This window comes from Sorex fumeus, unplaced genomic scaffold (genome assembly GCF_029834395.1).
Source record: "Sorex fumeus unplaced genomic scaffold, SorFum_2.1 ptg000051l, whole genome shotgun sequence".
NCBI lineage: Eukaryota > Metazoa > Chordata > Mammalia > Eulipotyphla > Soricidae > Sorex > Sorex fumeus.
This window is the reverse complement of record NW_026606108.1, coordinates 32129481-32146099: the sequence shown is the minus strand read 5'-3', so window position 1 is coordinate 32146099 and position 16619 is coordinate 32129481. Positions and strand designations below refer to the sequence as shown.

Here is a 16619-nt window from a genome sequence, read left to right as displayed (position 1 = left end):
TTTTCCTGTTGGAACTTGCCTTCAGGGAGAATAGCTATAGAGGAAGGTGGTCAGACTCTGAGACAGTGTGAGCCCAGGAAGTGGGCAGGACTGGTGAGCTCATCTGCAGATCTACCAGCTTCAAGTGCAAGCTGAAAACCAGCGCTGTGCCTCTTGCAGAAGTTATCCAGCAGTTCAGGGGGTCAATAACTGATCAAAATGGGCGGGGGGGGGGGGGGAGGGGAGAGTGGGACAATGCAGTGTGTGGAGGGAAGAGAGTGGGACAATGCAGGTTGTGCTGGGAAGCAGTCCGGGCGTGTTGAGTCCCCATCTTTGGGGAATGAAGCGGGCACAGGCACCCTGGGGTGCTGAGGCACTGGGAAGGGTGAGGGCCAGCACCTCATCTTTCTTACTGGCAACTAAGCAGCGATGGTTCTAGCACCCTATCCCTGAAGGCAGGCTAAGGCAGCATCGCATGGCCCCAGGGCCCTTGGTACACCAGCTCCCTGTGGAGACCTGCTGTCTCCAGCCACAGGTAGCTGGACCTCAGGGTAACCTGTGCTGGGTTCCAGGCTCGACCCACTCTTGGGGAATCCCTGTGCCTGATGCTGTCCTTTTGGGAGGCTGCAATAGGACACACAACAATTCCAGTGGCAACTCATAGGAATGGGGTCCAGTAAGTGAACTGCCAATATGAAGAGACCCTTTGGTCCACGGCATTGTTTTTGTTTGTCTGTCTTTTGGGGATGGGGGTTGGGAGGACACTCAAGACTTACTCCTGCCTCTGCCCTCAGGAATAACTCCTGGTGGGGCTCCATATGGGGTGCTGGGGATTGAACCCAGATTGGTCACATGCAAGGTAAGCACCCTACCTGCTGTACTATACTATTGCTCCAGCCCCCCAAGCATTATTGTTGGGAGTGGGATACCCTGCCTGACCCCCATCCCTAGGGCTTGAGGGGTGTCTCTTGGGGACACAGTAGCCAGGTTCTGGAGACCTCTCTTTGTTAATAGGGACATGGTAGACCCAGTGGGAGAGTCTTTTCATTGATGCGGTAAATCCTGTGATCTCTATATGTGTGTGTGTGTGTGTACACACACACACACACACACACACACACACTCATTTATAAGCACAAACACATACACACATTTACATGCACATACATGCTCACATACACACATTTACACACCACCCACATGCGTCATGTGTTCAACTCAGAGGCTACTGGCAGTGGGCCTGCCGAATTACTGACTGGTATTACTTTGGAACTGTGCTTTCAGGTCAAATATGAAACATTCCTTCCCCTCCCTCCCCCAACCCTTGGGACAGAGACTGGAATGTGGGGAACACCTGCCTGAGCTGTGCCCAGTGGGGTGCTAGATATGCCCTGAGGGGTCTATCTCACAGGCAGGGTCTTAGGTCAACCTTCCCTAACACAGCATACTGAGTCCCATGAAGCTGCTTCGCCTTCAGCTCTGGGGGGAACAAAAGCCAGGTCACAGGTGATCCAAAACTGGGGTACTTCCGCCACACAAGAGTGCCCTCACACTGCTCGGAAGGGATCACAGTGGGAATGGGGAGTGCAGTGTGTTGCTCCCTGGGCAACTGGCACTATCCCGTAGGATCTCAGCATTGCCACGTGACAGGAACTCTCCATGCCCATTTGACAAATGAGGAACTAAAGGCACAGAGCACTGAAGCGAACAACTCAAGTTCTAGTGGGGTGGCAAAGGAATTGCTTAATCATTGATGCGAATGTCCTTGGTGCCTGCTGAGACTGGACTCTGTGTGGGGCACGAAGCCACCATGGTCACTGCGTCGACAAATGCTCAAGGTCAGGCATTTTTGGGGCAGGTTAGCTGTGCCCCTCTGCAGGCATGAAGCCTGGTTCTGGGAAGGACAGGGTCTGTTTCAGACCACTCTGCCTCTACTCTCTGACTAGAGAGTGAGAGAGGCAACTCTCCGCCCATCCCCCCGACCCTCCTCCAGATGAACAGAATTCTAAAACCCAAACACACCTGAATCATCTACAGTGATTGTAGATAACTAACACTTGCACAAGACCACAAATCTGGTGGCTGCTTAACAAACTGCTGATGAATGAATGTTGAACAATTAGGAGTAATGGAAAATGAGTTTAAGAAATGTGGGTTATAACATGATGACCTTTGAAAATCACCCTCAACTACTCTTCCAAGTAGACAAAGTCTACTGGTTGTGACCTTTACCAAAGCCATAAAATACCACAAAGATGAGTGTTTCCCTCTTACCTGCATAGAGAAATTTGTTTGTTTTTGAATGACACCTGACAGTGCTCAGGGGCTATTCCCAACTCAGTGCTTGGGGGACCAAATGGAACTGGGGTTCAAACCCTGGTCTCCCACATGTGAGGCATGTACTCCCACCTATTGAGCTGTCTTCTTGGCCCCTGAGAACTCCGAAGGAAGCCTGATGTTGAATAGAGTTCATGCTCTCTTGGGTTCTGCCGATCCAAGCTGTGTGTCACTGGGGCACATAATCGCTTTTATCAGCCTGTCTTGTCATTTTCAAAGAAGTGATCATAATATTTCCCCTGAGGTTCTTGTGAGCATTGGCAGGAAATGTAAATAAAGTGTCTGACATGGTGTCCTCATTAAATGGCAGTTCCCTTTCTCTATCTAACTCTTTTTTTCCTATTAGCCTTTGTCCTAAGCAAAACCATGACTGAGAACAAATAACATGCATGAATAAGCTAAATCAGTTATATTTAAACCTGAGCAGCAGAGAAAAAAATTCTTAGAAATAAGAATATTTTTACGACTAAAAACTAGAAGAGCATTAAAAAAAAAAACCTGTATCCTAGGGCCAGAGGAATAGTATGGTGACCAAAGCCTTGCACACAGTTGACCTGAGTTTGGTCCCCGGCACTGTATATAGTCCCTGGAGCCAACCTGGAATGATCCCTGAGTGCAGAGGCAGGATGATCTCTGAGACCGCCAGGTGTGGCCCAAAACCAAAACCATAACCAAAAAAAAATTTAAAAAATATATTCCCCTTGCCCTCTCATTTTATTGTTGCAATGATGAGCAGTCACACTTTTGGCTGTGGTGCCTTTACACACACTTGGTTTGCAATACAGCAAAAATCTAAATTTGCTGTGACACTAGGGACCACAAATGCCAGTGCTGTGCTGCTGGGTTCACATGGAAGGTGGCACTGGGATTCAAACTCATGCTTCTAAATTGGGCATTCTACCACAAGCTATCCCTGGGAACTCATGGGAATAGAATAGTTTTTTATTAGGGGGGGTGCTCTGAAGTGGTGCTCAGAGGCTCTAGAAACTAAGTAGGCTGCAGGCTCAATTCTAGGGTGTGAGGATGCAGTGCTGCTCAGGCCCCATAGGGCCAGAGATTACACAGTCCTACAGGCCCAGTTGTGTTTTGGGGTCTCTAAACCACACCCAGTGATGCACTAGAGACCATGTGGTACCAGGGGTCAAACCTGGTTTGGACACATTACCCCTGTACTATCTCCCAGCACCCAAACTAGAATAACTTTTACCACAAGGTGTGAAAAAATCTCTTTACAAATAGACTTCAATCTCAGAAATGACTGAGGGAAAATTAGCAGTAGTACATTTAAGAATGAAAAATCGGGCCAGAAAGATAGTATGGTGGGCAGGAAGCATGCTTAGCACATAGCTGACCCAGGTTTGATCCCTGCATAGAACCCAAGCACTGCCAGGAGCAATTCCTGAGCTCAAAGCCAGAAGTAAGCCATGAGCACCTGAGCACCACAAGGTGTACAAGGTGTAGCAAGAGAGAGAGAGAGAGATCTTAAGATGTACATATAGTTCAGCAGACAAGATGCTTGCTTGTCTTCCATATGACCAACCCAAGTTCAGTTCCCTGAGCCCTACCAAGAGTGATTGCAGAGTTCAGAGTCAAGAGTAAGCCCTGAGAACTGCTAGGTAAGGAGATAGATAAAAATAATTTGGATTATAAGACCTATATAGTAGTTACTAGAAAGGAAGAACGTGCAGGAGTACTTAAACTGAGGAAAAGGGGACAAATATTTGGTGAAGGACAGAATTGAACTCTGAAAACTTAATGCAGTATCATTCATTACACGTGATGATTTTCAGTGATGCACACCTGAAACTTACACCCTAAAAGAGATGGGAGAGGGAGAGAAAGAGAGAGAGAGAGAGAGAGAGAGAGAGAGAGAGAGAGAGAGAATTGATTTCTCAAATCGTTATTTTCCATTCCAAAAGGAAAGTTAGGTAGTGGCCTACAACTAATAAAATTTACAATTACCCCATTTCTTCTTCCTTTTGGGGGGGAGATGGGCTTCCAAATGGTGTTCAAGAAGACTGAGGTCACTCTTGGAGATTCTTGGCCAGTCAAGGTGGCTTAATGCAAGCACTTGAGAATGAAGTGCTGCTCAGACCTTGCATACAGGGTGTCATCAGTCACCCTGGTGGTCCTTGGGTGGTCCTGGGTGAGGGGTTGGGTGGGCATGTGGTGCTGGGATGAGCTGGGGTCAGGCACATGCATTCATTCTAACAATCCCTGCTGGAAATTTCCTGACCATTGTGTGTTTGATGGGGGGGGAGGCTAGTTATTTTTCATAATAGCTTTGTTGAGACATACTTAAATAATATAAAATGTACTCTTTAATATATGTCTGATTCAGTGTTTTTGTTCTATTCAACAGAATTGTGCAATTATCTAGTTTCAAAACAATTCATCACCTCTGAAACTCCATCACCAATAGAAGTCACTTCCCATTCTCTTTCTCCAGCCATTAATGCTATTTCTGTCTCTGTAGACTTAACCTATTCTATAATTTAACATAAGTGCAATCAAACAATATGAAATTATTTGTGACTGACTTCTTCCCTTAATATATATTTTAAGACTCATTCATCTGGCAGTGACAGTACAAAATTTCTTTCAAGTTTGCGATAGCACAGCGGTAGGGTATTTGCCTTGTGTGCACCCAGCCCGGCCAAACTGGGTTCGATTCCTCCGCCCCTCTCAGAGAGCCCAGCAAGCTACCAAGAGTATCTTGCCCACACAGCAAAGCCTGGCAAGTCCCCGAGATGTATTCGATATGCCAAAGACAGTAACAAGAAGTCTCAAAATGGAGACGTTACTGGGCCTGCTCGAGCAAAAAAAAAAAAAAATCGATGAACAACTGGAGGACAGTGTTTGTTTGTTTGTTTGTTGAATAATAGTCATTGTATAGATAGCCACAGTTTATTTAGCCATTCATCAGTTGGCAGACATCTGCCAACTGTTTCTATTTTTGGCTACTATGTATAATGCTCCTCTGAACTTTTATGTGCATGATTTAACATGGTTAAATGTTTTTATTTCTTTTGAGTATATACGTAGGAACAGAATTGCTGGGTGTCATGTGGTAAATCTATGTTTACCCTTTTGAGGAACTCCCAATCTGTTTTCTAAAGTGGCTGCACCATTTCACAATCCCAACACTAGTAAGCAAGGGTTTCAATTTCTCCATATTCCTAGCAACAGAACTGTTACTGTGTGTCTGTTAATTTTAACCAACCCAGTGGGTGTTACAAAGTATCTCATTGTGATTGTGATTTGCATTTCCCTAGATGCTAATAGTATCAAATATCTTTTGTGTTGAATCTGTACCTCAGTTTGAGGAGTGCTAGATGTATATTTTTTTATTTCAGGAGGGGCAAACCAGTAAGTGTTTGGGGTTGACTCCTATCCCTGGGATTTGGGTGATGCTCAGGTCACGGTATATGGTATCAGGGATTTATCTAGGTTGGTCGCATGCAAGGCAAGCACCTGACGGGTTCTACTAATTCTCTAGTCTATAAAATTTATTTCAAATATGCTCTGTAGTTTTGAGAACATAAATTGTACACTTAAACTATACTTTTTGGAAATGTCCAGTGGCAGATGAATGAATAAAGAAGCTGATGTATAATTCAAAAAATGGAATGCTGAACAGCTCCAAAAAATATGAAAATGTTCTTTGTGATAACACGATTATAATTGAAGGTGTCTCAGGCTAAGAGAAATAATTCAGAAGGAGAAATACAAATATGAGGGGTCAGAATGATAGTACAGTGGTAAGGCTATCTTGCACACAGCCAACATGGGTTCAATCTCCTATCCCACATGGTCCCCAAAGCACCAGGAGTAATTCCTGAATGCAGTGCCTGGAGTAACCCCTGAGAATCACTGGATGTGACCCCCAAACCAAAAAGAATTGTACAAGGAATATTAAAGGAAATATTTATGATATTTAGGGCTGGAGCGATAGCACAGTGGGTAGGGCGTTTGCCTTACATGCGGCCAACATGGCCAACCCGAGTTCGATTCCTCCGCCCCTCTCGGAGAGCCCGGCAAGCTACCGAGAGTATTCGATATGCCAGACACAGTAACAACAAAGTCTCCAATGGAGACGTTACTGGGCCCGCTCGAGCAAATCGACGATCAACGGGAGGGACTTTACCTTTACCTTTACCTTATTTATGAATAATAACTATAATTAAAGGTTGGCTGCATGTAAGGCAAGTGCTCTACCCACTATACTATCTCTCCAGTCCCTAACCTCAGTTTTTAAGATGCGGGAAGTTATTGTTCCTAAATATTTCCTTTAATATTCCTTTGTTTCTCATATCCGCAACCTGGATTCAGTCCCTGGCATCCCATATGGTACCCCAAGCCTGCAGGAGAATGATCCCTGAGCACCACTGGTTGGGGCCCAAAAACCAAAGGGAAAAAAATTGAGGTTATGTTAGTTTTCAAAACTATATATGCTTTTGGATACAATTTCATACTTCTTCATGACATATATTACAACACTTGCTTTGTTTCTGGGGAAAAAAACCCTTTTACTCTGGTTTGTGGTGCTTGGTGTTCACATACTTCCATTTCAGAATCCACTGTGGAAAGGGTATGCGCATTTTAGTGATGGTGCTCAGACACCTGATGCTGGTCTGCTGTATTCTGAACACTTTGTTGCAGCACCAGGATCACAATTAGGAGTGGAACAGGGTTACACTTGGCACATGGAGTGGTGCCAGGTGTCAAATTCAGAGCCTCATGCCTATAAGGTACATTAGCACTTAGTATGTGCACTAAATCATTGCCAGGCTCTAAACAAAGTTCTTAATTGATGTGTTTTTTTCTTTCTACCCTGTGAATTATTACTTCCACACTTTGGAGTGTTATCTCATTACCTCTGGCCTCTAGCTATCTGTGATGAGAATGTAAATAATATTGGGGAGCCCTTACATGCAACAAGTCATTATTTTCTTGCTGCTTTTCATTTTTCCCTTTGTCTTTGGCCTTCAGTAGTTTTATTATGTGTTTGTGTGTGAAACTGTTTCTTCTACTTGGAGTTCATTGAGCTTCAGAACTGGATAGATTTATATTATTCATCCAATTTGGAAAGTTTCCAGTCATAATATTTTTCTCTCTTTTCCTCCAGGATTCCCATTATATGTTGGTATGCTTAATGTTGTCCCACTTCCACTGTCCCTCTTCTCTAAGGAAGGCCTTGTTCATTTTATTTCATTCTTTTATTTTTTTCCCCCAGTGGTTTTTGGGCCATACCTGGTAGTGCTCAGTGTTTCTTATTGACTCCACGCTCAGGGATCATTCCTGGCAGTACTCTGTGAACCACACATGATATTGGGGATTGAACCTGGTCAGCTGCATGCAAATACTAACTTAATCCCTCTACCTTCCATTGTTAAGCACTAGTGCCATTAGTTCTTTGAACCTACTTACAAAAACTGTTTTGAAGTCTTTAGTAAATCACATTTGGGTCCTTTTAAGAAGTCTGCTTGTTTTGTTTGTTTCTTTGCATACCTTGTCCCTTTTTTGGCTTGAAAACAAGAGATTTTAGGAAATATATTGTGAAAATTGAATATTGAAACTTCTGGTGTGGGGGGGGATGTAGGGGGAGGGGCAGAGGGGGATGGAGATTGTCTTCATTTTTGCTTCAATTTTAGTGATTTGGCTGGACCTTGTGAAGTCTATTTTTCCTGCAGTGCGAAATCACTAAAATTGCTCCTCTGAGAGTATAACCTTGTATATGTGCACAGTCAACCTGGGATGATGGTTCTCCTTGGCTGTCTCTTTCCTTGGTTTTTCTGTGAAGTGGTATGCAACTGCTGCTATCATATCCAGCAGTTAGGTTCGATTAATTGCCAGCCCATTTCTTATTTTCAACAATGTACTGGGGATGTAAATAACCTTCAAGGCCTAGTTCAATCAAATTCAAGCCCCTTTGCAGGAGTAGTTTTTGAGGCAAGTCTTTGAGATTTGTTTTGACTTCAAAGAGCTGCTCTGACCAATTTTCTGGTTCTCTCAAGTAAATGGCTGTCCTAGGGTTATCTTATTGTTCTAACATTTATCACTGTTTACCATCACAGTCGTCATCATTTTAAAAGTATGCTTAGATGGCTATGTTTACAAGCTGTTTTCATATAGTTACTTCCTGTAGGGATGGTTTCATAACTCTCCATTCTGAGGTGTGGATAATCCCTCTCGAGCAAAATCTGAGTCTCTGCTTCAGAGCTAGGGTGTGGAGAGCTGGCCTCGAGTATGCCTGAGTTTTTGAACGCTGGGTGAACGTGGTAACCTCTGTCTTTCTGATTTGTATCTTCTGCTGTGATACCTGAGCCCCATGAACAAGATGGGACAATGACTTGGAACTTGTGGAACTTGTGGTAGAAACTCTACCAAATAGTACAGGCTGAGTCAAGGATGAAATCTCTGATTTCCTGACTGCACACACCTAAGAAGACTGTACAACTCAAAATCCAGGGATGACGAGAACAAAGTCTTAAAATGTCCTCTATATGTTTCTTCACCTTACAGGTAAAGATAAAAGCAGACATAGGTGAAGAATAGAAGCGCAGAGTTCTGAGGTGACCTGAGGTTTTATGGACAGTGTGGAAGAGAGGGGGTGACCCAAGGATAGGGAGAGGCGCTTGGGCACCTGGCTTCCTGCAGGGTCTCTTCACACGAGCCTCAACAGCCCTTCCAGGCTCCACTCCGGGAACATGAGTGCATGGGAGGGGTCTGTGCCAGCTCCAACACTCTGAGGGAAGGAGGCACGATGAATCTGCCCTCCAGTCCTGTGAACAGAGCAGAAGCTGCCAGCCTGGGGCTGTTTGTGCCAACTGCCAGGTAACTCAGACTTTTCCTATTCTCTGTACCATCTTTGTCCCCAGCAGGAATCTCTGCCTTCCTCTGGGGCTGAGTTAAAGTGACAGGCTTAATGGTGTGCCTGTCACACCATTAAGGTTTCAGATAACAAGGCAAGCCAACATTAGTCTTTCATGTAAATTGAATCCAGTTCCTTCCAAGAGAAAAATGACAGTCCCCTCAGGCTACAGAACCTCCAGCTCCTCTGACCAGCGCTGCTAAAGCCTTGTTTTTGTCAACACACTACCCTACCTCTTGGATTCTGTTTGAAGGTTCTGCTGCCCACCAGGAGGGACGGACAAAGTCTGTTTATCCAGAAACTTGGCAGGAAGTATGGGTGAAACAGCCTCTGCACAAAGGCACATTCTGAGATCCCAGTGGCCATTGTCAAAGGAACACAGTTGAGAAGCAACAGACCTACTGTTTGGAGTCAGGCAGCAGCTGATACACAATCAGGGACACATATTTGGGCCAGAGCCAGAGAAGGCCCCAAATCTCCTTTATTTACTCTCTGGCAAGATTACTTCTGAAACATTCACTGTAAACAAAAAATCTCACCAATGTTAGTGGGGGGGAAGAAGTGCCCACACCTTATCCCCTTTGCAGTCTTCCACGGGCCATCTGAGAGCAACCTGGTTAATATTCAGGCTCTCCTGAGGCCACACTGAGCTTTCACCACCATCTGCAGCATCTAGGTAGCCTGCTGACCTGATGGAATGAACAGCACATTAACCTGCTGCTCAAAGAGCCCACCAAGAGGGGAAATAGGCAGCTGGGAGCTGCTGGGGGCACTGGTCTGTCTGAGAGCTCTCTCCCTCAGACCTTGACCTTTGGGTTATGGTGAATAATCAGTGAGTTCGGCTCTGCCCATGTTCTGACTCCAGGTGCCAGGAAAGACACAGGGCAAGGGCTTCTAAGGGTCCAGGCTCTTGCCTACTTCTCTCCCACTGAAAGCCAGAACTTTAGCAGCTCTGGCTGTGGGTTCCTCAAGGATGAAGCTGTGGTGGGAATAGCTAAAAGTTTATCTCATGAAGCAGAGGTCCTGCCCTTAGCTGGCCAATGGTTACTGGTTCAACCAAATGTGGTCTTCTTGGGGCTTCCAGAGCCTGGGATTATGAGAGAGAGAGCCTGGCTCTGAGCAGATGGCATAGTCTACCCAGTTCACAGACTGAGGGGTTAATTGACCTTATGTAGCTATGGGAAAACAGGACATATGTGAGGCCGGGCTCACCACAATTGTTGTGTGCTGACGCATGTACAACCCCCTCACACCAGAGAGGGCATCTGCTGCCTCCCTGACTCTGAAGCCTCCTTACAGCCTCAGTCTCTGACCACTGGCCTGTGTCTCTGGGGGTCCTGATACCACACTCATCCCTGTAGTCCATCTTGTGACATGAGATCTATTCCCTCCCTGTAGAAATTTCCGTCCCAACCATTGAGTCAGATCTTACCAGTTCTTGGTCCTGCCCTAGAAAACCTTCCCAAAACGCAACTGGCTCTCTTCCCAGGGGCAAACAGAAGCTCCTCTAGCCTCTGACTTTCATATCCTTTATATTTGTTTGTTTTGTTTTTTTGTTTGTTTGCTTTTTAGGCCATACCCAGCAGTGTTTAGGGCTTACTCCTGTTGACCAAGTGTGGTGCTCCAGGGACTGTATGTGTTGCTGAAGATCAAACTGGTCAGCTGTTAGAAAGGCAAGTACCTTAACCTTGGAGCCATCTCCCACGCTCTTTACTCTTGTTGTGTTTTGTTTTTAGCTTTGATTTTTTTGGCCACACCTGGCAGTGCTATTGGCTTACTCTTGGCTCTTTTTTCAGGGATTGCTCCTGATGGGATCAGGGGACCATATTGAGCGCTGGGGGTGAAACCTGGGTTGACCGCGTGTAAGGCAAGCACCTTACCCGCTATTCTATTACTCCAGCCCACATTCTTTACTCTTAAAGAGAAAAAATAATGAATTCAATCTGCTACAAAACTACTGGTTCCAGCCGGAGCAATAAAAATAAATAAGAATTTTATTAGATTACAACTCAAGCAATAAGATAAATATGCATGAATTTGTACAGATGTAAAGTAATTGTTTAAATAAATAAACAAGAGTGAAGGAGATGCTCTTGACAGCAGAATTCCAACAACAGATTGGAAAGAATGTAGAAGGGATGTGGGAGAGGCAAAAATCACAGTTAATGTTTTGTGATGGGTACTAAAATCAGTCATAAGAGTCTGAGGAAAAACAGGTTATTTTTACTGTCTCTAAGTATCTCCCCAACATATATGTTAATTATGAAGTGACATATTAGTCACCGTACATTGGAGAAACCAAGCAGATGCCAAGTTAGCCACATATTCAAGGTCACCATCATGGGAAGAAGTCCTGCTATCATCTGCTAACAGATGATAGCAGGATGTCCTGAGGAAACCATGCTCCCCTGGCAGTCTCACTCAAAGGTCTCAAACTCAGTCTTTTTTGGAGAGGAAGCACTCCTGGAAGTGCTCAGGGATTACTCCTGGCTCTGTGCTCATGGTTTGCTCCTGGCAGGGATCAGGAGATCAGGGATCAATTCATGGTTAGCCACATCAAAGGCAAATTCCTTATCTTTCCATGCAACAAACTCAATCTTTCTTTTGAAGTTGGAGGGCAAACTGCTCAGAAGTGAGTCCTCGCTTTGCACTCAGAAATTACTCCTGGCAGGGCTTGGGGACCATACAGGATGCCGGAGATTGAACCTGGGTCAGCTATATACAAGTCAAATCCCTACTCACTGTACTATCTCTCTAGCCTATAAAAACTCAATCTTTTATTTTCTTCTTTTTGGATCACACCCAACAAAGCTCAGGGATTGCTCTTGGCTCTGCACTCAGGAATTACTCCTGGAATGCTTGGGGGACCATATGGGATTCTGGGGATCGAACTTGGGTTGGCTGCGTGCAAGGCAAATGCTCTGCCCGCTGTACTATTGCTACAGCCCCACAAACTCATAACACCAACATAAAATGAGGGAAATCCATTAAAATAATTAATGGACTCATAAGACATGTCTGGGACATATAAGATAAAGAAAGACTGAGAAACTTTCACACATTGGAGAAAACTAGGGAGACATTACAGCTAAATACAAGGCAGGATTTGGGACTGTAACCAAAACCAAACATAGCATTAGTGGAAAAACTAGCTAAATGCTATTGAATTCTGTAGTTTAGTTCATAATAATATACTATATGCAAATTTCCTTGTTTTGATAAATGTATAGCGAGTCTGTAAATTGGGTAAAGGCTTTAAGTGAACGCTCAGTACTATTCACAACTTTCTCTAACTCAAAAATCATTGTCAAACATGGGCTGGAGAGACAGTACAGCAGGTAGAATACTTCGCAACCGGCTGATCTGGGTTTGATCCCTGGCACCAAGTATGATCTTCCCAGCACCTCCAGGAGTGAGATCCTCCCAGCAACTCACTCCTGGTCCTCCCTCACTAAGCACTGCTCAGGAGAGCATAGAACCATGAGTAAGCCCTGAGCACAACTGGGCATTGCACCTCTACCAAAAAAATTATTGCTGGAGTTTTTTTAAAGTATGATTCTTGGCCACTGCTTAAGAAGAGCCAAATGGACTTCACAACAGTTGCCAAGGCAGGAAAAAATTATAGGCATGTGGATACAAGGCCCACACAAAGCACAACTCACACCGCAAAACTGTACCTGGTTATCTATTTCCAGAACAGAATATGTCATCCCAGTACCTGGCAGATCTTGGGGACCCTAAAGAGGTATCAGTGGTCAGTTCAGGTGTTCAGGAGTATTTGCCCACTGGGAGCTCCTGCACGTGGACGAAAAAAAGATAAAACCCTGCTTACTCATCTACCTATCTCCTTGTATCATGCCAGGTGGGATGCAGAGATCCTGGTCAGGGCCCTGAGTTGGACCCAATAGGATAATCGAAGTCATTTCACTGGTGAAGTTAATATGCGTTTAGCCATATGTTTTATTCTATGCACCCTGGAACTTCCACCAAGGGGAAAAAGGTTCAGCCTCCAGCATCACCCGTTATAGTGACCACTACCTAGACCTTAGGACAGACCACTCTCTCAACTCTCACAGTACTCCTGCCCATGGTCCCCACTGCTGATGATGGGGGCGTATTGTGACACCTGAGCTCACCGAGTTCTCCCAACAGTTCAGCTACATGGCAACAGATCCAGAGAGATAGTTCAGTGGGTAGGGTGTTTGCCTTGCATGTGGCAAATCTGGATTCAGTCCCTGGCACCCCTTATAGTTCCCTGAACACTGTCAGGAGTGATCCCTGAGTGCAGAGTCAGGAGTAGGCCCTGCACACAGTTGAGTTTGGCCTCAAAACAAAACAAACAAATAGCGGCGCCATGATTTTGATTAAAAAAACTGGTAAAGCAAGCATAACAGTAAACTAATCTTTATCTTCCCTCCCTGTAATCACCATTGTGATGACTAGGGGTTGTGAACACTTGGTTATGGTGTTCACATACTTGGTTCATCTGAATGATTTTAAGCACACAGTTTAGCAGAAATAAATATATTCACATTGTGCAATCACCAGCACTCGATTCACCTCGTAAAACTAATCTTTATACCCATCAAACAAGTCATTTACCCTCCTCCCAGTCCCAGGCAATTTACCATCCTACTTTGTTTCTATGAGTTTGACAATTCTTAATACGTGAGTAACTCCCACGGTTTTATCTTTCTGTGATTGACTTAATTTATTTCACATCATGTTCTCAAGGTTCATCTGTGCTGCAGTATGTGTCAGAATTTCTTTCTTTTTAAGGATGAATAATTTCCCATTTGTGTATGTAGCCCACATTTTCTTCATGTCATGGGCATTTGGCTATTTTCCCCTTTTGGCTCATGGGAATAATGTTATTAAACAAAGGGGTACAAACATTTAAAATTCCTACTTTTAATCTATTTAGATATCTACCTAGAAGACCTACAAACCTAGGTTGGGTCTTTTTGTTTTTTTGTTTTTGTTTTTAGGAATTGCCACACTGCTTTTTATAATGACCGTACCAGCTTACGTTCCCATCAAGGAATGATGCATATGGATACTAGGATTACAATTTCTCCACATCCTTGCAAATCATTATTTTCTGGTTATTTATTCCCCCTAATAGGTGTGCAATATCTCATTGTGGTCTTGATTTATATTTACTTAATGACTACTTATGTTATGAACCTTATTATAGTTTGTGTTCCCAGGTTAAGGAATCTGAGGCTGAAGTCAGACATGCAGTTACAGTGGGATCAGAACTGAGTCTGTAGGTATTCTCATTCGAAAACTCCTTCTCATGTCACCTGTTCCCCAGAAGGAGAACCACCCTGCCCTTTCACCCTGGTGTGGAGACCCTCCTACCTAACAACCACCAGTGCTCTTCTGTCTCATCCAAAAAGCAAACAAGAAAGAGAGAGGCTACTGGGAGAAGAACTCACATATGTGCATTTGTGATGATGTCTAGGCGCCCTGACGAAGAGACCCAACCAAGAAGCCATGGATTTGGAAGTCCAACAACTCACCCCTCACAACCTAAGTGAATCAAAACCAACCATTTTTTAATAAGATACCTTACCTGGCTGAGACCTCCGGGGCGATCTTGGAAGGGAGGTGAGCCAGCTTCTGCCCCACCAAAGCTCCAGAAGCCTTTTCTACATCCTAAAGCCACTGCCATGCCTCTGGTTGGACATATTCAAAATATTTGGAGAGACATCTCCAAACTCTATAACATGACATTCCAGTATAGCACACCAGATGGGATGGAATATAGAATCCATCCAATCTCAACTAACAAAAACATTAACACAGAAGTCTTAACTTGCATCAACAGCTTAGTAAATTATAAGATAAGCATTTAATGCCCCCATGTTGAGATACAACAATTTTCACAAATTTTCTTCCATGGAAATATTTTTTGATTATTCCATTTGTCATTTAGTGGTAACAAGCAATATAAAATAAATTATTGCGAGCCTTTTACAGGCTTAAGAGGTGGTTGGGAAATGGAGATAATGGTGGAGAGAAGGTGATGGTGGTGAGATTGGTGTTGGAATATTGAATGCCTATAACATCATCATGAACAACTTCGTAAACCACAGTGTTTAAAATGGGGGGCGGTGAACCAGCCAGGATTAGAGAAAAAGTGCTAAAGAACCCATTTTCAGCATTGGTTCCAATGTCCATCTCAGACACTGAAGACAGGATTAAGGAGGGGATAAACTCACCCCTCCCCCACTAGACAGTGAGTGGGGTGGCAAGGTGTGGGAAAGGGAGAATGTAGACACTCAAGAGTTACTGTAAGAGGGACAAAGCTAGAGAAGCACAGACAAGCACAGACACCTCAGGGTCCAAAACAGGAATAGCACTGTCGCTGGGGTTATCCAAAGGTGCTGATGGCACTTTCCCCCGATTTATAGATTCCATATCCATCACTCCAATTCATGCTTACTCACTGTCTTGCTTCTTCTTAGAAAGCAAACAATACAATCTGGCTCTATTATGTCTGGCTTAGAATACTTTACTAGTTACTCACTATCCTCAACCTACCTATAAGGCTTCCTGGGAACTTGTTCTGTAAGAATTTCTCTCCTCACCAACCATCCTCTGAGCTCTACCCAATTCCATCTGGGGAGATTCCATCCCCAGAATCTGCTACATTCCTTGCCTGGGCAAGTTCTACTCATATTTCTAACTCAGTTCAAATGCTGTTGCCTCTCCTTGGAGCATTTTCTAACCTTGTGATTCCCCCAAGGAGGGTAATACATTTGTGCAAGTCATGCAGCAAGCAGCTAGGATTTGAATTCAGGCGCCAGAACCTTCTTGCCATTGCCAGTGGCTATTAATTCTCCCTGTGATATGGTCTGGTGGAATTTGGGCTCAGAAGGCAGAACCCAAAGCCCAGATGCCTGCAAGCTTAGTATCCAGATGAGGCATGACATGGTATCTCACGACAGGCCTCACTGTGCCAAGGGGAGGGGATACATGAATAACAGTGACTGCCTTCAGTTTTTTTTCTTGGAAGAAACCAGCCAGAGCCAGATGAGCCAGATGCTAGGGACTCCCACCTGCCTGCTCAGTGGCAGGTAGGTCTGTGACACTACCCTCCTAAAGGGGTGTGTCCTGGGGTGAGGACATGAAGCAGGACATGCAGGGAGCAAATGATGTGTGTATCAAGATTCCTGAGATTTTGAAAATGAGCCACCGAACCACAAAGGATGCTAAGGTGCTAACGGTACACCGTACACCGGTACACGCTCTGGGAGTCCCTGCCCACCCAGCATGGGGGTTCTCCGCCAGAGAGGGGTGGGGGAGAGAAGGGGAACGGTCGAGGGGGAGTGTGTCTCAGCGGGTCTGTTTCATCATAAGCAGCTGGAGGCCAGGTGCTGCCTCCTTAACTCTCTGCACCTCGGAAGCAGTAGTCAGCAGG

The 16619-nt window shown here is 44.7% G+C and overlaps 1 protein-coding gene across 1 annotated transcript in view; it reads right to left on the bottom strand.

Annotated features, from left to right (window-relative positions):
* SLC22A4 (solute carrier family 22 member 4) overlaps positions 1 to 16619 on the bottom strand; it is a 53687-nt gene that overhangs the window by 35176 nt on the left and 1892 nt on the right. The gene's annotated exons all lie outside the window — the stretch shown is intronic.